This window comes from Lissotriton vulgaris, chromosome 6 (genome assembly GCF_964263255.1).
Source record: "Lissotriton vulgaris chromosome 6, aLisVul1.2, whole genome shotgun sequence".
Taxonomy (NCBI): Eukaryota; Metazoa; Chordata; class Amphibia; order Caudata; family Salamandridae; genus Lissotriton; species Lissotriton vulgaris.
In genome coordinates, this window is record NC_141694.1 from 1,270,400,493 (window position 1) to 1,270,423,865 (window position 23,373).

Sequence of the window (23,373 nt, forward strand, 5' to 3'; positions counted from 1 at the left end):
GTGCTGCGCGAATTCCGCTGCGGTGCTGAAGGTTCTAAAGAACCTATGGACTCATGACGGAACGGTTCCGTCATGAGCACTGGCCAACCGACGCTCATGACGGAACCGTTCCATCATGAGCACCAAAGGGGTTAAGGCCATGATGTTAGTTATAGTTCCTTGCCCTTGACGGAAACCCGCTTGGGTCGCTGGTATAATACTATTTCTTGTGGTCCAAGTGACCAGGTCTTTAAGTACAATACCTGCATAGTATTTAGCCTCTGTGTCAATCAAGGCTATCAGGCGATAGTTGTTTGGGTCGGATCTTGCCCCTTGCTTGAATATGGGACTGATGATAGAGCCTCGCCATGACTTTGGGATTTCTGTTGTTCTTAAAGCATGTCCTATTACTGGGACTAATGCGTTGCTCCAGAAGTCTGTGTCCTGCTTATATAGCAACGGTGGTATGCCATTCGGGCTGGTGCTCCTGCCCGTCTGCCTCTGGAAATTTGTTTACGTATATCTTTGACCAAGGGTTCTTTTTGCAGGTCTTCCAAACAAACTGGGCTGTCGTGGCTTGGTGGAGGAGCTACCTCTGGCTGTTAAAAGTTTGATGGTTCAGTACCCACGTCACATTGGTACTTTTGGTTTCTACCTTCCCTAATAGCATTTTCTGTGAAGGCGTGCCTGAGGAGGCCCGTTATTTCAGGTTCTTGGTCGTTGAAATGTTTAGTTAAATAGTCTACCAATGTGGCTTCTGTGATATTGGAACTAATACCTTGATGATTGGGTTGCTGCAATTTGTTGAACGTTTTCCAGAATTTAGCACTATTTTTCTGGTTTGCGTCGAGCATAAGTTTCGCCCAGTGTTCATAGTCTTTTGCTCTTTTCTTCTCCCATCTACTTCTTTTTAGAGATGTCCTTAACTTACGGAGTGTGCCTTGCAGTTTCCGATTGTTTGGGGATTTGCGCAGTAGCTTAAAAGTTTGATTTATAGTTTGTTTTCGTTTTTTTAGACCGGGCTATTTTGTGTATCAATTGAAGTAGCTACCACTTTCCCTTGTTTCTGGCTGTTGCGTTGTGAATATTTGTCTCCTATAGATTTAACAAATAATTACCAGCTTTCTATTGGATGGGTTGAGTTGACTTGACCTCGATTATAAAAGAGCTTAGGCGTCTACTATTTTGTCTATGTTGTTGGAGTTGCATCTTATACTTCTTAGGTTTATTGTTTCCTCCAGAAAGGTGGAGTTGCTTGTTTCTGGGATTTGGCAAGCTCTTGTTAGAAGATACAACTCGTTATAACAATAGGAGAGAAATGCATTAAGTCGCTGATGATCAAGTGCTAAGAGTCAGCAGCAGAGGATTTTTGTTGGTCTGATCAGGACAATAATTTTATGCTACTGGTGGGAGATAGGGTAGATGTAGGAGATAGGTATTCTTAAGTGGTTAAAGCAGAACTAATCAATATTTGGCGTGCAGAGGTTGGCCATGGAGGTGTGTGTACGGTTGGCCAGTTAGAGTTAAGTTTTGGAGAGTTGCTTTTGGGAAGGGTTAAGCTGAATTGAGGGTTTACCTTCGGGCGTGGAGGTTTATCAGGTTTTGTGAATGTTTATGGAGACTAGAAATAAGCAGTCTGTAAGGAGTCAGCCAGGGTTATTAGTAATGTGATTGCACACCTGTCTCAACGTACCCTATTCCACACAAATGTGGTTACTTTGGCTTGGACCATCGCATCTCCTAAATTCAGCAACATAAACGCTTTAAAGAGCATTGCATGTTTTTGTAAAAATTCTATGGCAGTTTCACAGCAACACAGCTCTGTGTCGAAACACACATTGCATTTGAGCTGCATGTGACTCTGCGGGGACAATTGCGCAGCCGAATATTTTCCATACTGAGGCAGAGACTCGCCCAGCAGGGCCCGGATATAACCATACCAATCAGCTGCCAAACAACCAGGTGTAACTGGGACAGGCAAGCAGGGTGTGTGAACTTACTATGGCTATTGTAAGCGGGTGTAAATATAGTGTTAGCAAATGTAACAATTAGCCGACACCTAAACATCCTCTTTGGGACCTTAATTGGGACAAACTTCTTTTTGGAATAAATAAATCCTCTCATCCGGTCGAGTGGCTGAAATGTAATTCATAAGCTTCTGGCATTTAGATCCAGCCAAGAACTGTGATGCCATAATTTAAAATACATTAACAACTAGTTTCCTACATTGTATAAGCAGCCACAAATCGATTTCCTTCAGAGGTTGAAAATTTGAAAGTGTAAACTTGGCAAAGAAATCTTGAACTGAAATCATGCATTTCACATTAGCTAAGCCTTTGTCTATTCCAATACAGAGGGCATTAATAAAGCGAAGCAGACTGAAAAGTTACGTGGGTCTGGAAGGTCCGCTTTCTCCTGGCCTACTAAGACTGCTGCTCCTTTCAGGGTATCGGCTGCAACAAAGCTGGCACCTCTCCACCTTGGATGCTTCAATTTGCATCTGTGGTCTCCTCTCCTTACAGTGATCCCTTAAAGTCCCCAATAGTGTGATCCATCGGCCAGTGACAGTGACCGGGGCAGAACCAGAAGTGGAGTTAATTGCTCCTCTGAAGACTCGACCAACCATGTGGCAGGGGTTTTAAATAAGGTAGGAACGGCTACGATAGAGCATTCCTCCTAATCATTTGCTTACCTCTTATTCAGATCTGTGGAAGAACCACCATTTGGATGGTCTGACTTTTCCCAGTTAACCTGGCTTAACTGGCAAAAGTAGATTGCTGAAAACACAACCTGCTGTTGGGATCTAAGGAAGAAAAGCACAGCAAATCAGAGGCATGGTCCTTTCTAGGAATGGAGGCGTAGAATGGCTAACGGCACGTCAACGGCACCTCTGTAGAAACCAGCTACAAGAGATCATGATCATACATCCACCATGGGCTGTGTACGGATACACAAAACTGTCAAAATAGGACATACAATCAAGCATGACTCATCCACTTCAATCACCCTTCTAAGAAGAAACATATTGGTGGTGTTGCAGAAAGAGCTTCTCATAGACCCCTCTTTGTAATCACACATGTGCTATCCACGTACAAGAGGGACCACTTATTCCACAAGGAAACACAACCAGTCTGCAAAGTTAATGGACCCAGCCAGCAGTACAGTTTAGCGTTAACTTGCGAAATATTATTTGCACACTAGTATCAACATCATGAAGCGCTGAACACTTCTATCATGGTTGGATCATAACACTGTTGTGCCAGAGCGTGCCCTTGAACAACCGAACCGATAGGTCTTCATATCACTTCTAGCAGATCTGATTTTTTCCTGCAGCCAATAATAAAGGTGCATAAAGAGAAAGCACAAGTAAAGCAAATAATCTGGTGAACAATTATTCTTGGCACAAGAGTTTGGGCAAAAAAAACTGCTTCAACTTGGACCACACGCGTGCAAATGCTTAAGCCTTAACGCAAATTACTTAAGACTCCATCAATGTAATACAACATAGACACAATGCGAATAGGCATAAGTGAAGTAAACCACATCCTACAACAGAATCATCATGGAGCAACTTTCATGAGCAGCATCTACAGTAACGCATTGCAAATTGGCATCTGCGGCGTTGTCCACAAAAGACGCTCGCTGCAGAACAATGTTTGCATTGAGCTGCAACCAGTCTGTCATTTTGCAGTGCAAGGAAGGCAAAAATCCATCATTGTTCAAAGGCAAAGCTCACAAAAACTTGCAAACCTAAACACCTTTCCTCATTAATATTAATGGAGAAGAAATCTGCTTTCAGCCCTTTGGTTCTTGCTTCAAATACTGAGGAGGTCTGTATGGAGGAGGCCTCCATCCTAGCACATACATTTACCAAGCGCTGTTTTTAAAGCCGCTCCTGATACTAAGGACACACGGAGGTTCCCCATCCTCCCTCTCATGCACGAGCCCACATTCATGAAATGTAAGCTGTTCTTCATGGACAGCTTCCATGTGAGAATCCATCATCCCCTCGTTTGACGAGGCAGCATGTGACCAATGCTTTGCAACTGATCACAAACCACTGATACACGTCATTACATTTTGTAAGGGGCAACAACACTTTCATACCCCACACAGCTTCTGAATCGCAGGGAGACACAAAGAGCGAACCAAGAACACATTTCTGACACGCAATGTACCTTTGATGTATTTTCCCTTGTGCTTTCGCAGTTCCAAAGCCTATAATTTGGTCAAACGCTGGCTCCGCGGATGCAAAACCCTTTAATACATCACCCCCATAGTACCTTGTCTGAAGACACAATTGCCTAGATGCATCAAACTGAATTGCATTCGCAAACGGTGCAAATCGCTTTTTTCGGCCGTTTGCGAATGCAATTCACTAATTTGGAATGCATCATGCATTTCGTAATTTTAGGAATCGCAACCATGTTGCGATTTCTAAAATTGCGATTGCATTTAAGAAATCGCAATTTGAGATTTCTTAAATGTTATGCATGATTATTTGAAAATTGCGAATTCGCAATTTGGAATGGGTAAAATAGCATGAAGTTGAACTTCATGCTAAATTACTGAAAACTTTCAAATATGCACAAATTGCATTTTTGAAAGTTTAAATTTACACACACACATGCCCCAAGGGCATGTGCATGTGTAAATGGATCTTAAAGTTAAGTTTCAGGGGTGCAGGGAGGGGTTCTTTGGACCCCCCCCTGCACCCTTGAAATTGCATTCACATTTTGCGATTCACAAAATGGAATTTGCAAAATGTGATTGCTTTCCCATTCATTCCTATGGGCCTTTTGGCCCATAGGAATCAATGGGAAGGGTTTCCTTAATTGCGATTTGCAAATTGTGAATCACAATTAAGGAAAAATACCGAATTGCAAAAAAAATTGCGAAATTTTCATGCTTTGCCATTTGCGATTTCTAAATTGCGATTCCTTAATTTTCGCTATTTAGAAATCGCAAATGGAAACAATGATGCATCTACCCAATGATGTCTTCACAGCTGGTCCCACCGACCTCTGGAATTCACATTGAGATACACTGCAAGTGCAGAAACTTTTCCACATTACGCTGAGGTTATCACTCGGATTATGATGGGCTTAACCAGTCCACTGAAGTAAAGCAAGCGAGCCAAATTCACAAGGGACTGTTTCAGAGATACTCCATGATACAGCTCGGCTAATTTTTAGCCATAACAAAAGGGGCCATGTCAGTTCAGCCCAAGGATAGTCATTAACTGTTGACCTCGGCTTGGCCTTCCATGAAGGTCTGACCTAAGGCATTTAAGAATTGCTTGCAGAGTGGATGATCTGATAATTAAAGGGTTGGTGACCTGAAAATGAAAGGGTTGGATGCAAAGACGAGAAGAGAAAGATGGGGAAAGGAGGTGGCCTAATGCTAGGGCGGTCAACCTCAAATCTGGGGAACCGGGTTCGAGTCTTGGCAAGTACGCACAACATCCTGTGAATCTGGGCAAATCACTTACTCTCCCCGGGCCTAACGAAAATGAATGTGTCCTCATGTAACGCAACTTGTGCTCCTGTTAGGCGCCCTGATACCAAATTCCCTTGGGTCAAGTTCGCGATATACAAAACTCTGTTAAAAAAAAAAAACATTAAATGAGGGAAGGAAGTAGTGTAATGGCATTCTTACATGTGGAATGTTAAAAGCCATGCAACCTAAAGACCTACCACCACCTTTCAACTAATTCATGAATCCCTGGATCCCTGGGATATCAGGTTAAAGGGGCCCACTGCTTTTGTAGGGCTATTGGTCCCTTGCGTTCTAAGTGTTGTGTTTATGAACCTGTGATATTCTGCAGGACTGATTAGTTGTACTGATGCAACGTCTATGAGAGGGGTTTCTGCCGTTTGCAATCAACCATGAAATATAAGCAAAGTGTTTGCAGGTTTTTCAGCATCTTGAAATTAGTTATTTTGGCAGACAACATATTTTGGGAGGATTTGTATTGTTTATCATTCTATCCTTTTGTGTCATAAATCATGCCACTCAATATATTATTCTAATCCAGAACACACACACCAACCCCCACCCACCCACCCAACCATCCAAAAAATGAGGTCTCCCGCTTGGAGTTTCAGTATTTTAACATTGTTTAGGACAAAACAGACATTTATGTATAATATTCACAGCGTGACGCTGCTACACCAAGTCAAAAGAAAAGTTAGATAGAAACAGGAAGGACCAAGGACACACTCCCAGTGTTTTTGCATGGTGGAGAGACCTACGAGGGGCATTTCAAACAGTTGAACAATCCAGAATATGCTGCTGCACCACAACCTTTGCATGCACAGTGTTAGTCTGTGACTGGTGGATAAACAGATCAGTTGAGATATATGCTTGTTTCCGGTCTAGGGAGGACCTGGCTTGGCAGATCGGGCTGGACTGTTCCCATGAGGCACAGGGTAAAGACTGATTTGCATATAGCTGGGTCTGAACTGGGGTGGCATGGTGAGCAAAAGAACAATGGATTTAACCCAGATCTATTGACTCGGGTGAATGTTTGATTTGTTACGCATTCCATCAATCATTTGCGTCTCATTTGCTTTCTCGTTTTAATGTTGGTCTGTAAAGCATGGTTTAAAATAAGGTGTACAAAAAAACAGGCAATACTTCAAGAAAGGGAACACACAAAGTGGGAGGCAAGCCATCAAATAAGAAGCAAGAAGGAGGTGTAGCTGGCCAGCACCCAAGATGGCCGCAAGGGAGTGAAGCTTTGAGCTTCCTTCAAGTAATTTCCCCCATAATACGCTAAAATATCCGTCATGGCTGCCGCAAACAGAAACACGGGAGCCCCATGAGCTCAGGTGTCACCTGGTCTGCTGCTGGTGAAATTCCGTGCACCCTGCCCAGTAATATCTCATCTGCGACTCTGGGCCGGGACTGAGAGGAGGCTCCGGCCGGGAAGACGTCCAGCACTTCCCTACGGAACATCCGCTGGTGGCGTAGGGGCCTGTAAAGCCGAGCGGTGTCTCTCTCTGGACAACCCTGCCACTCCTATGCAGACGACATACCTTGGCCCCTGGAGTGTCCCCGGCCGCTCGTCGCATGTGGTCTTGGTGCTGGCGCTGTGCCATGTGGGCTCCAGTGCACGTGAGAACAGCGGGAGTGCGCTCGGGGGCCATCGGCTTGCCTCCGGAACTGCGGATTGAAGCGGGGGAGGCGCGAGTAGATTTCTCCCCAATATTGACTTTTCTGGAGGGTCGATTGTGTAACATTTAGAACTTATGGCAGTTTTCTATCGCCGGGGCCTGTTAATGCGGGTCTGCGCGGTGCCCCTCCCCCATCCTGGTAGACTGGCCTGTGTGAGGCCTCCTCGTGGGAGAGCTCGGAGGGCATGCAGATCATCGTTTCTCACAAGTATCCCGGCCTTTTAAGGTCAGCTAGAATTACTTCACTGTTGGGGACAGGAACTGGGCGATGAGGTCAAATACTCCTACGACCCCAAGTACATGACGGACTGCGAGGGATCGGGCTGCTGAGCGTGGGCCTGGCAGACCTGTCCCGCAACTGCGGGAGAGAGACGGTGGAGCCAACAACCTGTGCTACATTGGTACGACATTGGTGGAAGCTCCCGGCCGCTTGTGATCTGACTGGTGGACGGGGACCCCTCTTGGGAGGTGTGACTGCTGTGTGTTTCGCCCCCGCATTCGTCGGAGCACATTGATGTGGACGTCAGTGATGGGGGCGGCGGTTGGGTCCCCGCTCCCCCCCGCATATTGACTTGTTTTTGCATTGCGAGAGTTCTCCCCCCACTCCCCTCGGGGAGGAAAGTCTCATTGACATTGTCCCCACCGGTTTGCCGCCTTCTGCCATCGGGTTGCCGGCAAGCCCGGGGGGGGGCGGGGGGGGGGGGGGGGGGGCAGTTTCTGGAGCAGCAAGGCCTAGGAGGGGAATCTGTTACTGCTTATCCTGCGAGGCTCTACTTTGGGTGAGCCTGAAAGCACGTGTCACACATAGGCTGCACTGGGACCCTTGGAAGGATCAGCCTATAACCAGCAAAACTGATACGGAGTGTCGACTTGGTCCATTGGGTTACGGGGTCAGGCGTAAAATCTCCCCCAAGCCCCAATAACGTGCCTCCAGCAGTCTTCATTGTCCAGGTACGGACTGTTTCTTGGGTCAGAGACCATCATTTCGTAGCTCATCCTGCCACGATGGCCACTCCAAGGGGTTTGAAACAGACCCATGTCACAAAATTAGCAAAGTTTGAGCACAGCAGGTTGGATGAGGAGGAGGAGCGGTGGGGCTCCTTGGAACCCAAACAACATTCTGAAGACGGGGCCTAGACTCTGTACTAGGCGGATGTAATGGAGGCGAACCAGGGGGTCCGAACCGCGTTGGAAAATAAGATCGACACAGTGTCCACCAAAATTACTTTGATACGGGCAGACCAGAGGAACATGGGTGACAGGGTCAAGGTGACTGAGGATTCTGTTACAACCCTTCAGCACTCTACCTAAAAGCTGGAGACTACGGGTAAACGCCTACAGACCCAGACTTCAGACATTGAAGCTAAACTAGATGAGGGGCAGGCTCAAAGAAACAATAGTTGAATTTTGGGAGTGCCCTAAAAAGCGGACGGTCAAACTGCGGACCTTTTTGTTGAGGACCTGATCCAAAAACATTTGTAACCTCGCTCCCTCTCAAACTATTTTTCGGTGGAGCTGGCTCAGAGTTCCTGGAGGTCCACCTACCCCTGGTGCCCTACCACGTCCAATACTCGCAAGAATTTTCAACTTCCGAGATAGGGACTATATTTTACAGAAAGTTAGGGCCGCTCCGCCGCTTAAATTTGAGAACTCCACCATCACCTTCTTTTCCGACTTCACCAATGAAGTGCAATTGAAACGCAGGTCATTCTTGGAAGTCAAAAGGGCGCTCAGAAACCATAACCTAAAATATGCAATGCTTTTCCCGGTCAAACCGTGTACAGGTGGATGGAAAGTCGGGGTTCTTCCAAACTCCAGACGACGCTTGGGACTGGCTGGAGAGGTGGCGAGCTACCAACGTTCAGAAACACTCTCCGCAACCTGGTGAACATGGAACAGAGGATCATTCGGGCTGAAACATTCACACCAAGAGAGACTGCATCATGTCAGTCATCGGTTTTACAGTAAGAAGTCTACCACGCAGGTGAAAGTCAGTAAGGTCTTTTTTGTAGCTCTGAGACATATGGGCGGACAAAACTACAAAGCAAGGTTGAGTGACTATTTTTGATTAAAGACTGATCGCCTCTGCAGTTTTCCAAGTTTTGCTTGATTCACAGTGACCCTAGACTTAGTCCTGACAATTGGCAAGTCGTTGGAGGGGGTGAGGCAGGGGGGGGGGGGGAGTGTTTAATGTAATCAGGGTGCACTTGAATACGCATAGAAGTACACTTTTATTACGTTTGCCCTTGGGCAAAAAACACTGCCCTTTTTAGGGGGGGGGGGAGAGGGTAGAGGCCACTCTCTTGGACTGTTTAGGCTTAGTAGCGTTCCCCTATACATGGCTTTCTTATTTTTCGGTATACAGGTGCTCTGCAAAATTGGGGGGGGTGGGCAGTTCTAAGTCCACATTGCAGAGAGGCAAAGTGGGGGGTGGGGTTCCAGGGAGTTACAGGGGTTTGTTTGTATGCACCTTTTTCAGTGCTTTGTCCAGAGTTCTTTTATTGCAAGGGGTGGGGGAGTTCTAGTTTGTATTGTTCTTTGTTTCTCAGGTATGACTGGCTCCAAGGAAAGGCAATCATTGGTTACATGCTTTTGGTATTTCTGTCTTTGAAGGGAAAGTGGTCTATTGAAGTGTCCCCTCCTGGGACGTTCACGGGAGGCTACCCCTGCAACTGAATGAACACGCAATTGGGCGCGATGGACACGTCAACTAGACAGGTGCTCAAGTTGTTGTTGTGGAATGTCAACAGGCTGGGAGACAAGATCAAGCAGTGTATAGTGCTCCAATTTATGAAAAGATACTCCCCAGTGGTCGTCCTCTTACAAGAGATGCACTTGATTGGGAATGCTTGTAGGGTCATGTCACGATTGGGTTTCCAACTGATGGCACAGTCGGCTTTTGGTTCTGGATCCCAGGGAGTGGGCATAATGGTCCAAAAATCATTCCCCATGACAACTGACCTTGTCCGCACGACGCCCTGGGTAGGTTCGTTGCCGCCTCCGGGACCCGGGAAGGGCGCATACTCAATCTCCTTTCCGTCTATGTGCCGCTGGGATGGCACACCAACGCCTTTGCAGACCTTGGTGACCTCCTCCTAGCCCTGCCGGAAGGCAGTGTTGATTGGGGGTGATATTAATTCCATTGTCTCCGACTCCCTTGACCGGTTGCCCAGGAGGCCTTGCCGCCCTCCCGCATACAGATCCACGGCTTTCTTGGGGCGAACGGTCTAGTGGATGTCTAGAGGAAACTGCATCCGGCCGAGCAGGAATACACTTTCTACTCATGTGCGCACCGCAGTATGTCCCGTATTGACTATGTTTTGACGCTTGCACACAAACTTGACAGCGTGAAGGAAATACAGCACTTGGCTAGGGGACTCTCCGGCCACTCACCCATCCTATGTCGCCTGGAGGTGGGGGGAGCCCACAATTGGCCATACAGCCCTGATCAACCCCTGGTATCTTATGAATCCCTAATTCTGGGATAAGATCTTAAGTGAGCCAGACCGTTACTTCCAGGAGAAGGAGAACAATGGGACGGTAGACTAAACAACAACGCTTTGGGAAGCCTACAAGGCTGTCACACAGGGGGTGGCTTTGGCCCAGATCTCGGGACAACGGAAGGAGATGTGTGCAGATATGACTCTCTTGGAGGTAGAAATCTTACACTTAGAGGAAACCCTTCGACTAAGCGACTCGGTGGAGGTGCGGCAGAGATTGCCTATTAAAATCAAGGAATATACCGACTTGGCAACCGAGGCTGCCAAGTCGCACTATAGGGCCATGCTCAGGAGAATTTATGACGTTGGCGATAAGGCTGGCAAACTGTTAGCCTGGCTAGATCTTAGAGATCAAGCCAATCACATCGTGGTTGAGACGGAGACAGACTCTCACTCCCACCTCACTGTCCCCAGGACACAGCGGATGCATTTGGCCAATATTATCAGTCGCTCTATACATCTCAAACACCACACACGGAGGAGGAGGCTTCCTCACTTTTGCAGGATATTTCACTGCCCCCACTCACTGACGAGGAGCGCTCTGATCTTGACCTAGACATCACAGCTACAGAGGTCGAAAAAGCCATTCGCGATTTGCACGGTAGGAAGGCATCTGGCTTCAACAGCTTGCCTATTGAATTGTTTAAACTTACTGCGGGCAAGACAGAGCACCCTATCTCACTGAACTATTTTGTGAGAGTAAGAAGGGGGGAATCCCGCTGGAGGATCAGGGGCTTGCTAATATCGTAGTCATTCACAAAGTGGGCAAGCCGTGTAACAAGTGTTCCTCCTACATACCCATCTTGTTGCTCAATTGTGAAGCGAAAATCCCGGCGAAGGTCTTTGCCTCTCGTCTACTCAGTGTCATTACCCGTATGGTCCACCCGGACCAGTCGGGGTTTATGCCCGCTAAAAACACCTCTCTCAACTTGCGTAGGCTTCACGGAGTATTGTGCCGTGCCGACACAAGTAGAGAGGATGCTGTTTTTGTCTTCCTTGATGCTTCTTCAGAATTTGATAGCATCGAGTGGCCTTGTATGTTTGCCGTCTTTCACCAATTGGGCTTTGGCCCAGAGTTTATGAGTTGGTTCGGCTTCTGTACCAACAGCCGCTCGCCCAAGTCGTGGTCAACAACAGGAAATCTCCTGTTTTCATTCTCAGCAGGGGCACCAGGCAGGGAGGCCATTGTCCCAGCTTCTCTTTGCCCTGGCCCTCAAGCCTCTGGCAATGTGGGTCCGCAATGACCCTGCCATAAGGGGCCTAAAATGGACGTCTAGACGGGAGGACCGTATATCGCTGTAGGCGGACGACATTTTGCTCTACCTGGCATCCTCGGCTGCATCCTTCAATGTGGTACTGCACATATTTCACGTGTTTGGTGGATATGCTGGTTATTCTATAAACTGGACCAAGTCAGTGCTCCAGATCCTCTATGGAAAGGGACCGTCACTTCCTCTGTGATATTAACTGGCGGAAGCTACCAACGGAGTCAAATACCTGGGGATCTGGGTCTCTAAAGATCCATCCAGATTTTAGGATCACAATCTCCTGCCGCCTCTTGTGCATCTTAAAGCTGATGTCTTCCATTGGAAATCGCTTCCGTTGTTTCTCTTGGGGTGTGTGGCCCTGTTCAAAATGATGTCCCTTCCCCCGTTCGTATATGCTCTGCACAATACTCTGCACCCTTTTGCACCCTCTTACATTAAAGAAATCAATATCATACGGCACCTGCTGTGGGAGGGAAGCCACCTCGTATCACAACGCAAAAGCTCACGTTGGGGTGGTTCGATGGGGGAATTGGACTTCCAGACATACGGAAGTAGTATTGGGCATCACATCTAGCAGCGATTAACCAATGAATGTATAGGCCACAGAACGACCAGACCTTCTAGATTGACAGATAGCTCCTCCCGGGAGGCTACTTTGATGGGACCCTTTATGTGCGGTCGTTGAAACCTGCCCCGACTGGTCCAACTGGACATGCGGTGCATGTGTGGAAGGTGGATACGAAAAGTTTGGGGTGGGAGGGGAAACTCACTCAGGCCACACAACTCTGGCATAGCGAGCAATTGGGCAGGCTGATTCACTAGAGGGGTTATGATCGCTGGAACCTTATAGGTACATCCAAGGTGGGTGATTTTAGGAAGTCAGGTAGGGTAGTCCCTTTTCCCTGGCTGCAGAAGGAATACGACTTAGCGCAATCAGAACACTTCAGGTTTCTCCAAATTACACATGCCTTACTTGCGGTTCTCCCTAAAGGTAGTGAACTCCGAGTCCACCCCACACGAGGATAGAGTTTTAGATGGTGACCTGACGGAGATGGCCATATCGCTCATTTACAAAAAAACTGATTAACATGGTAGATCCCCTAACTCACCTGAGGGCTAAATGGGACCAGGACATAGCAGGTCTGGACGATGAGTGGCCGGCGGTGGTGGCCTTCCCGGTGATGTGTGTGAATATTACCATGTTATGTTTCTGTAACACTTTTATATTCATGCCCTTTTCTAGGTGTCAGAGAATAATTATCTATATTATATATTTTATATCCATTAAGTTCTTCATTACCATATTGTGTCGTTCAAATTTATCCAAATCAATTCTTTGAGCTGCAGTAGAGGCTTTTATTGTATTTTGCTCCTATCAGAGTATTAAATTGCCTTAAATATAGGACTTAGCTTTTTTGCACAGTTTCCCTTTCTTTATTTAAGAGTATACTGTCTTTAGAGAATATAAATTGGCCTTAACATATAGGCTAAGTTTGTTAACTAATTATTTGTATGCATAAACTTGTGTTTTTTAAGGATATAGGAATACGTCAAACTATACACTAAACTATGTTTTTATTTTCAGAAAGTTGTACTTTGTCTTGAGAAAGGCGCTGGCCGCCGAAACGCGTCGACACACAACTTATTCCTCATTGTGAAGGAATTATTAATGTTATTTTACAGTCATATTTACTTCTGAAGAATGTAAATATAATTATGCTTTGTGATATATGCATTTTTATTTGTTCTATGAAATAATAAATTGTTTAATAAAATTGTAATTAATTGGAAACTGTTCATTTTCAGTCTTTGTCCGGTTACCATTGTGTAGGCAATCCACGACTTCCGCCTAGGTTGTTTCTTTCACAGTGTTTTTCCCTGACCTAGGGGTTCATTTTCATTTGTTCATACAGGGAACCCTTGTTTGATACAAGTCTCCCCGTGATGTGGCCATCTCTTCCAGGCTTCGCCTGGTGCAACTGAAGCTTCTCCACAAATCCTATCTGTCTGGGTCAGTATTGGTTTGCATGGGATATAGCTCAGATGGTGGCTGTGCAAGGCAGTGTGGGCAGGAGGGAACCTTTGTCCACAAACTTTGGGAATGTACGACTATCCAGAGATATTGGGAGACGGTAGCGAAATTTATCGAAGATGTGTTGGAACAGCAGATAGATTGTAACATTAAATTGGCCCTCCTAAATGTCTGGGGACCCACCGACCTAAATTCCAGGTAGCGATGGTGGCAGAACGCAGCATTGCGAGAATGTGGAGGGCTCAGAGCCCACAGAGTATCAAGGAGTGAGGTAGTGATATGGACTGGTGTATGGTCACGGAAAAGTCCATATACGAAACCAGTGGGTGCCCGAATAAAAGGACGTAAATTTGGGGGAAATGGAGCAATCACAGGGGAGAGATATGTGAACCTCCAAGATAGAGAGAAGATATTGTAAATAGGATTTGAATATGTTTCAATGGGGACTGTCATTACTGTTTCGTGATCACTATGTCTCAAGCACAAATTGTAGAGTAACAATATTGCAAATGTATGTGTAACATTGTTTTTCATCTGTCATGCCTTGATTTCAATAAAAAAAAAAGATTATAAAAAAGCAAACAAATAAGAACAATAAAGCCAACCAACAATATGCAATTTGCAGTAGGCATGATGTATGCTCACAGCAGATCTTCAATCTAAAAATTCTCCATCTACGTATCCACTACCTGAAAAACAAATCTAACCCTTTAGAGCCACCCCTACACTTCAATTGAGAACCCGAAGACAGCTTTTTAAAGAACACTACTTCATGATGTAGTAAAACAGTCCACATCTTCCAAGAAACCAGCACCCCGTACCTAAAAATCACGCTCCAACTGAATCTCTCTTCAACCCTGTATAAAGCTCCACTGGCTTTTGCTAGATTTCCCCCACAAAAACATCATATATATGTATACATGCTTACACACAAAGAGCTCCATTTCAGAGTGCACAGAATTTAGCTGCAAAGTCTGCATGACTGACCTGGACAGGCAGCCAGGGAATGAGGCATAAATGAAGAAAGGCAAATCAATATCCTCTTCTTCAGTCTGATATTTGGATGCAGTGAGCTATGCATGAAAGAATCTCTTCTCTGTTCATTCAAACCTTGTCCTTGTGAGGTGGACTAGATGGAAATTGTACTGGGTGAGTAGGATGGGTTTAGGATGTCACACTGGTGAACAACAGGAAAAATAGTTAAAAGGCAAAGCAAAGTTTTAATACGTCAAGTAGCAGTTGCTGAGAGCTTACCAGCAGAAAAAGAGAGCCACTTGCAAAAAGTGCATCGGCTGTGAATTGTTGCGTAGGTGTGAGAACCCACTGTGATTCTCCTTTGGGAAACAGATGCTACTCTCCAAACAGAGGAAGGTTCTACTTTTCTCTTCTGAAGTTCGACAGTGTGGAACGTTTGGGTATGTTTTGGTTCCAGAGACAATGTTTCTAAGTGCTGGTCTGAGGATTTTTAGAGTTATAATATTGTCATTGGGTCATTCTTTTTTTGTTATTTTGCTTGAAGATGGTTTTTTCAAGGCGGATATAGGTCAACATTGGCTTGAGAGGCACTGCTGATGGAGTCGAGCAGCAAGCTTATGCCTGCTAGGATTTGAGTGGTGGTGGTGAGGGTTAGGAAAGCCTTACTTGAATAAGTCTATGGGAAGACATTGAAGCAAAGTAATTGTTTATGTTTGGCTTCTTCAGCCAGACGTAGCGGACAGATTTTATGTTTTGGAAGTTCAATTAGTTGGAGAAACCGTCTGTCTCATCAAGTTATATCTATCTGAGGGATTTGAGAGGAAGCTGATGGGTGGCGTTGAAAAGGTCAATGATGTATGTAGGTTTGATGATACATTTAGCGTTAAGTGTATTTAAGAGGTCAGCCTAGGTCAATTGCATGCCCGTAATGACAGGGTCTCGTGGGAGGCTTAGATGTCCTATGAAGTCCCTGATTTGCTTGATGGCCAAGTCCTGGCCTATAGATCAAACTGAAGGACATTGTTATAGAGATGAAGCCCGGAGCATGGCCGTGCTGTTTTTGGAAAATTTGAATTCCTGTGATCTGTCGATGTATTAGATTGAGGTGTTAAATGCTGCAGTCTCGGTAGACAGAGATGTAAAGCATTTGCTTGGAAAAGGGTCAGGTATGTTTCAATGTGTGCATCGGGCCCATGTGTAATGACTGCATCTCCTCGGCCAGTTGTCTTGCAGACTGCGGAATAAGCATTTGTCTAACTTAGGGGCGTATTGTTGAAGAGCACATGCAGATGGTGTTGCTGGTATTTGTGTGAGTCACCAGGCTGTGTGAGGACTTGGCTTGTGTGAAAAAAACATAAGGATGGTGCAGAATGTGTTGGGAATTATCACAGATGCAAGAGGGAGGGGATACTAGACGTCTAGCCTTTTCTAATGCTGGAATTGGTCCAAAGGGGCTTGGTCCAAGTCTTACTCTACCATTAGATTTTGATGCCCATGCTGGGAGGCACTTATGATTCAATAAAACAGAGGCCTCTCCCTTCTGTGTACCGAATGGCTAGTGCAGGCAGGAGAGGACAGTCAGGTGACATGACCTACTTCCGACCACGCACGATTTGGAATGGAGGTTTACGAGTGTGCAAGTGTAGGAGTATGTCATCTAGAATAACACAGATACTATTGCACAACCGACAGGTAACTCTAGTACATGTACATAAATGTGAAATGCTTTCTACTCATAATTCATTGGGCAAAAAGTGCACGATTCCAAATCACAGCTTCCTACTTGACTAAGCTGAGCCATGTTGTGCACGTTACGTTAGTTCCTTGGTCGGCATTTAACCTTATCTGCCAAAATAGAGTGCCTTTTGAAACAGGCTGAAGATAGGTAAATATGTACATTGTAAATAGGACATCACTGTGTTATTTTGTGAAAATCAAGTTAACTGGACCTTTATGAGATTATATATATATATATATATATATATATATACACACACATATATACATACATACACACATACATACATACATACATATACACATACACACATATACACACCATTCATTAATCGCCTGTTTACTTATGTACTCTCTGTATTTATGACTCTTTCCATTATATTCTAAATGTAAACACACACCCTTATCTTTGGCCATTATTAAGAGGGTGAGCCCACACAAAACATCAGTCTCTGGCACCCAGCCTTCTGGCAAACTACTCTCGGACTCAACCCACTCCTAGGGCTAAAACATGTGTATCCTCGCACGTACACTCAATAAATAAATCAGTACCAGCACCTTCCTTTCCCGTCTCAACTTTCTCCCCCCCCCCAAAAAAAGCTATTTTTTATTGTCCTTTCCCTCACTACCCGGCTGTGGTGGAGGAGGCCCACTGTCCTGTCGAATGGACGGATGCACGGACCCAAGTTGCAGCAGAGAACCTCTTTCTGAGACTTGGCAAATGGAAACAGAACCCATCTATCGGATGACCCCACACCAGAGGAGGTTCAAGACTCTCTGGTTCATCCACCATGAATATAGCAACACAAAAAGATGATGGTAGGAATGCTGAACATTGTCAAACATTCACTCCCAGTCACAGATCAAGGTTAAATCCATCGTTTTCTTGCTCACCATGCCACCTCAGTTTGAACCTAGCATATGCAAATCAGTCTTGACCCTGCTCCCCATGGGAGCAGTCATTAGCCCAAACTGCCAGGCCAGGCATGGTGAGCAAAAGAACAATGAATTTAACCCAGATCTCTTGCCCGGGAAAAAGTGTCTGCAAAAGTTTCAGCACTCCGTCCATCATCTTGTTGTATCTGCTCATCCACCATGACTACCATAAACAAGACATCCTTCAACATCACTCAGAGGTCCCCACCTCATGCCACATCCAGAGACCCTACTCCTCTTTGAACTAACTTGCTCAAATCAGACACAACTAGCTGGGTGCCATGTCTTCTCTGTTAGTGTTACCAGGCTCGGGACAATCACCTTTCACCATCAGCAAATATTGATGTAATCTCCCTTTAAGGGTGGCCCACATTAATTGTGTCTGTCTTCAAAAGCAATGAACCACTACATACCTTCTACTCAGTTATTAAAAAGCTCAAACACAAAACGATTCACTTTTACTCATTTCCTTAAAATGCATAATAGGCATTGGTCTCCTAAACACAGCTACATTTCCACACTGCTACATTAAGTCTATGGAACAAACGCACAAAGGAAATCTCACAAAGTGTCGGAAGGGATGTGAAGTTCACCTAGGAGCTTTGTACAGCACACAGGATCAACCGTATACATTTCACAAGCACACCAATAGGAGACTGAAACCCAAAGACCAGCAAGAAGCCGGTGACACCGGAGTAGGGGCCTCATCAGTGTGACCTGGAAATTTAGTAACAATGCCATTAAATATTTATGGACAGCCGGGCAGCAGTATTGTTTCTGTACATTTCCAGCCAGCATCATAACCCACCCAGAAGACTAGTTCTCTGCATCTGTTATTAACTCTACAAAGGGATAGCAGTTTTTTTTACAGAGCTACATCTTACAATCCGAGAGCTCTCAGGTGTTTGGGTAACAAAATATTAAAAACAACTTTCTGGTCAAAATTGCATCTTGAGTCGAATGTTCAATTTTCGCTCACTTTTAAACAAGTGCATCAAATGCTGGCGAGAAGTAATCCCTTGGACTGGGAAGTACTCCAGTCGGATGTTTGCAGGCCCTTACCTCACCTAGAACACTTCCTACTACCAGAGTAATTATTTAGAGAATTCAATTAAGAAATTCTGGCGCAATACTATTTACTAATAACATTGTAGGCCGTTTCAGTGCAGGAGCGGGGGAAAAGTACAAAGGAGATTGAAGAATATGCCATTACTACTTCTGAGAGGTTCAGGTGCAATATAATGATCACTGTATTGAGTCGATGACTGAATTCAATACACCCAAAAAACACAAAGCCAAAAACAAATAAAAGTTGTACACCACCCCTAAAGGAACTTATCAATTGCTAGCTACTCTGGCTCAAGCCAACAAACTCCTTTAAAAAGAAAAGTGTGTGTGGAGGATAACAAGCTCACCCTATAAGCCAAACGAGTTGGCCTTACTGCAGGTAGCCTAAAACGAAATACCTGCTCCTGTCCGGACAAAGTGTTGATCAATCTTAGGGTATAGTTATAAGGCATTAAAAAGCCTCAGTATTCTTGTTTTGCAAAAGTCCCCACACTCCAATCCTTAATTTCTAGATCCTGTCCACCAAAAATAAATACATAAATAAATAAAAGAAACATCAAGATGTTCTTGATGGACCAGGAGGCCACTCTCAAGCATGTTAAAAATAAAAAATAATCCAAGAAACGAAGACAAGTCCTTTCTACTTGTTGTGGCCCTTTTCTAATATATTTGCTAAACTAAGTGATTATTAAATGCTGGGGAAAAAAACATGATTCAATTTAAACTGTGAAACCCTTCATGGTGGGCAGTGGACCAGGCATTTGAATGAGGGTGTGGAGAGTCTATAGGTTTTCTCCATTCTGCCATACTTGAAACCTTCTCTGGGTTGATGGAACATCTGCATACAGAGTTGGAAATCTTTCTAGGCCAATCTGAGGCTTCTTTAGAAAACATCCTCCACCACATCATATAGTGAATTTTGGTCCTCCTCCAATAGAGGTCAGAGGCCTTAACAGACAACCTAGCTTTGACAGTCAAAAATGTTCTGTCTTTGCTAGAACCCCTTGTAACTCGCATGATGATTCTTTTCTGGAGCCACACCGTACGTAGGTGCATTTTCATGCAAACTTCGAACTGCTACCACCAGCTTCTTGAAGGGTCAGATCGTGGCTCTTCTCTGCATCCTGTGCATTGTGCTGACAGCGCCATCAGTGCTACCTCGATTTCACGAACGGTTCTCTTCTCAGCTTGGCAAGCAATGTCAGATACAGCATGAGTGCAAGCACAAGAACCCATTTGATGGGCCGCAAACATTTTACCCAATATGGACATGACCAAAAGCCAATTGGATTTTCAGTTTTCAATCAGCAGAACGCAGAGCAATAAGTGTTGTAATCTTCTGCAGCAACATTTCTGGTGACGATAACTGAAGCACAATCCTAAAGTCAGAGGAAGCAGAAAGTAGTTAAGAGGTAATGTAACTAATACACACTGTCCATCAGTGGCAGTCTAGGAGCCAAGTAAAATGTGTCAGGCAAAACAAAGAGTAGTAGAAATAAAATGCTCTCCAAGCAGCCACTGCTGGTCTAGAGCGTGAACAGGGTTAAAAAGAAAGTCCACTTTCTAATGTTAGTTAGCATACTTGGATCCCACCAGGAGTATACGCCATTTATCTTTGCACATGGCCCACAGATTCAATACTGCCTTTTTCAGATATTGCCTGCAGACAAAACCAACACTTGCCCTTCCCTTGGAATACAACTTAACAAGCTGTTATACAGAATACTTGCATCATTTCAATGCTTATACTCCAGGAACTACTTTTAAGACATGGCTTTAGCCAGTGTGAGCGAGTAAGAGTATATATATATATATATATATATATATATATATATATATATATACACACAAGCAATATCCTGTGAGTTCAGCTCTCGATGCAGTACTTCTCCCCCAGGTACAGATCTCTCGAACACCAAATTAAGTGAAATAATGCGTCTTTATTCTCTCCTCTCCACCAGCATGACGCGTTTCGGCTGTATCACAACAGCCTTGATCGCATCTGATGTTTAGAGTCAAATTAGTGTTTTTCCAAACCCCACATAAAATTATAGGGGCGCACTAATAATCTCAGTTTACCACAGTCTGGGGCTAAAATCACGATTTATTTCCAGCGTCAAGAGACTGCTACTTATATGAAAAAAGATAAAAAATACCCATATTAAAAGATACTAGTAGCAGTGAAGTAAAACACTGGTGCAACAGGTGGTCACTGTCACTTTTAATGCAGTAAGAGAAATCAAGCTAATCTATATGATCCAAATAAACCATTCATTCAACACGTTTTATGCTGTGATGTTTGGAAACAATTTAGCAGAGTCTACATTAAACATATACACTAAATATATTACACTGGCTGTGATAGCGCTAATGTAGATAAGGTTAAGTCAGTGTTTCCATAGGGAAAACATTTTTTATTTTTATTTATTAACTTTGGCGGAGGCCAAAAAATAAAAGAGGGAGGGTTCCCTAAAGTACAACTTCCCATTTTGATTCCTATAGAAAACTTTGATACAGAAAAACAACAACTGAAAGGATTACGCCAAATTTGGCATAAAGATAGACCTTCCTGAAAGAAATACCTTTGCTTGGATTGGTGGAAATAAATACGGAAGTTTAAGAAATGAGTGTTTAATATGGTGCTTGAGTTGGCTATATAGAGGTTAACAAGAAAATAAATGGTGGAACGTATTCTATGCCCTACTACTGTACTTGGCCAACGGTCACAAGTAAGCATTAGCCACATAGAGTAGGTTAGTAGCAGGGCCTAGTCTAACTCCCGGCCAGTCCATTCGGCCACACACCCTTGCACACAGCTAAAGACCCGATCCTACAACCACCCCCATTCCAGGACTGGCCGGGCCCTGTGGCCAAACCCGCTTGCACACCAAATGCTTATGACCTCACTACATTTTTACCAATAAAATGAAGAGCTAAATGTAACTAAAAGCAACATAATTAGCCCAGCAAATTATAGTACATTCATGGTCATCCCTGTCAAACTGATGTGTGTAAAGTTCATCTGTAAGATGACTTATAATATTTGCAATTGCATAGATTTCATGATGAAGGAGGTCATGAGCAATGTATTTGCGAGTTATGGTTTGCATGGCTGTTGGGCGAGTTGCAGATTGTGGTCCTAACCTTAACTAATGAATTTGAGATTGTCTCAGTTTTAATTTGGAACTAGAACTGCATTTTAACAGTGGTAGTTTAAGTGAATTATACTATATGTTCTGATGTGCGTGTGTAATATGCTAAATATCACCATTGTGGAGAATGGGCAGAGGCCGTGGCTCACAAGAAACTAAATATTGAGTGAGTCAGAATGCCCCTCCCCTCGCTCAACAACGGTAACAAATAGTGTATTGTACTCTACGCGTCTGCATATATGGTTTATGCCATGGCATTTTTCATACTTGTTTCAAAAAAATGTTTTTACCTCTTTAGTGGAGAAGTGTGGCTCAGGGGTTAGAGGTGGCAGACCCGGGAGCTGAGATCGGCCCTGGACCAGGGTTCAATACCCCGCCTCGGCGGGTCTTGGGCTCAAAAATTCCACGGACTCGATAATTCTCGCTCCGGTGCCTTCTCGACTCACGGGTTCACACTCTGCGACTCTGGGCAATAGCTTGCTTAATCTCCACAACGGCCCCTCGCGGCGGGATGCCTGGCTTTCACCTTGTGGATACCCTGCCGGGGTTATCTCACAGGGGAATACCAGGACGGGTTCCCTAAGCAAGCGCCGGGAAACCCTTTGTGGGTAGCTGTGCGCTATATAAGCTCAAATACATTTACACATTTACATTTACAATCAGGCTTCGACTGGCTAAAATGTTTGCAGCACGGCAAAATAACACTGAAAACATTGTAAATGTTCAAAAGGTTGTTTCCTATGTACAGTAATTGTTAAATGCATAGTGTGAGGCAGTAAAAAGTATTTCCCTCATGCCACTTAGTGTAATGTGATAAGTTGTAATTTGACCATTGCACTGCAGTAATAAATTAATGAGTATGCATTTATTAGGACGGTTGCTTCAAATAAGGTGTTACTGGGCCACGTTTATTTTCATTGCCACTTTAAAAATAGTATATATGCACATGTGAAGAGGGTTACAAGTGTTTTGTTTTTTTACAAACAAGTGTATTTAACCAAATAAAGGGTGCTGGGGGTTAAATGTTGGCAGCAAGGTAAAAATCTCATTCAAAGAGGTACCTATTAGGAGAGTTGATTCCATGTGCAACGTAATTTCTGAATGCAACATGGAGGCAGCAAGAGGTATTTTTTCATGTGTCACATGCTGTTTGTGGTAATTAACTTGAATTTGAGCTTTGCACTGTAGTAATAAATGTGTGTTCATTGATACAAGTTCTTTAAATAATGTGTTAATGGGGCACGTTTGTTTTCATTGTTATTGCATAAATATTTATATGTATTGTTTTGCAGCATTCATATAGGCTTAATGCTCCTACGTGGGGCGCCGAAGCACTTGCCTACATGGGTAGCATGCTCCACAGTGCAGTGTGTGTGGCTGGAACCGTGCTGTCTGTTTTCATCCAGTGTGGGAAGTGTTTCTATGTCGTGTATGATGACCACCAAAGTGTGGTTATGGTGTTATAGGGTGCAGCGCTTAGCAGAGTGATGGATGAAGAAAGGTGAGCGATATCACGAAAATATTCATTTCTTCACGATGCTGAAAAAT

At 44.4% G+C, this 23,373-nt stretch overlaps 1 protein-coding gene across 1 annotated transcript in view; it reads right to left on the reverse strand.

The window, feature by feature from the left end:
• Nucleotides 1–23,373, reverse strand: part of CNKSR3 (CNKSR family member 3) — a 211,473-nt gene that overhangs the window by 176,099 nt on the left and 12,001 nt on the right. The gene's annotated exons all lie outside the window — the stretch shown is intronic.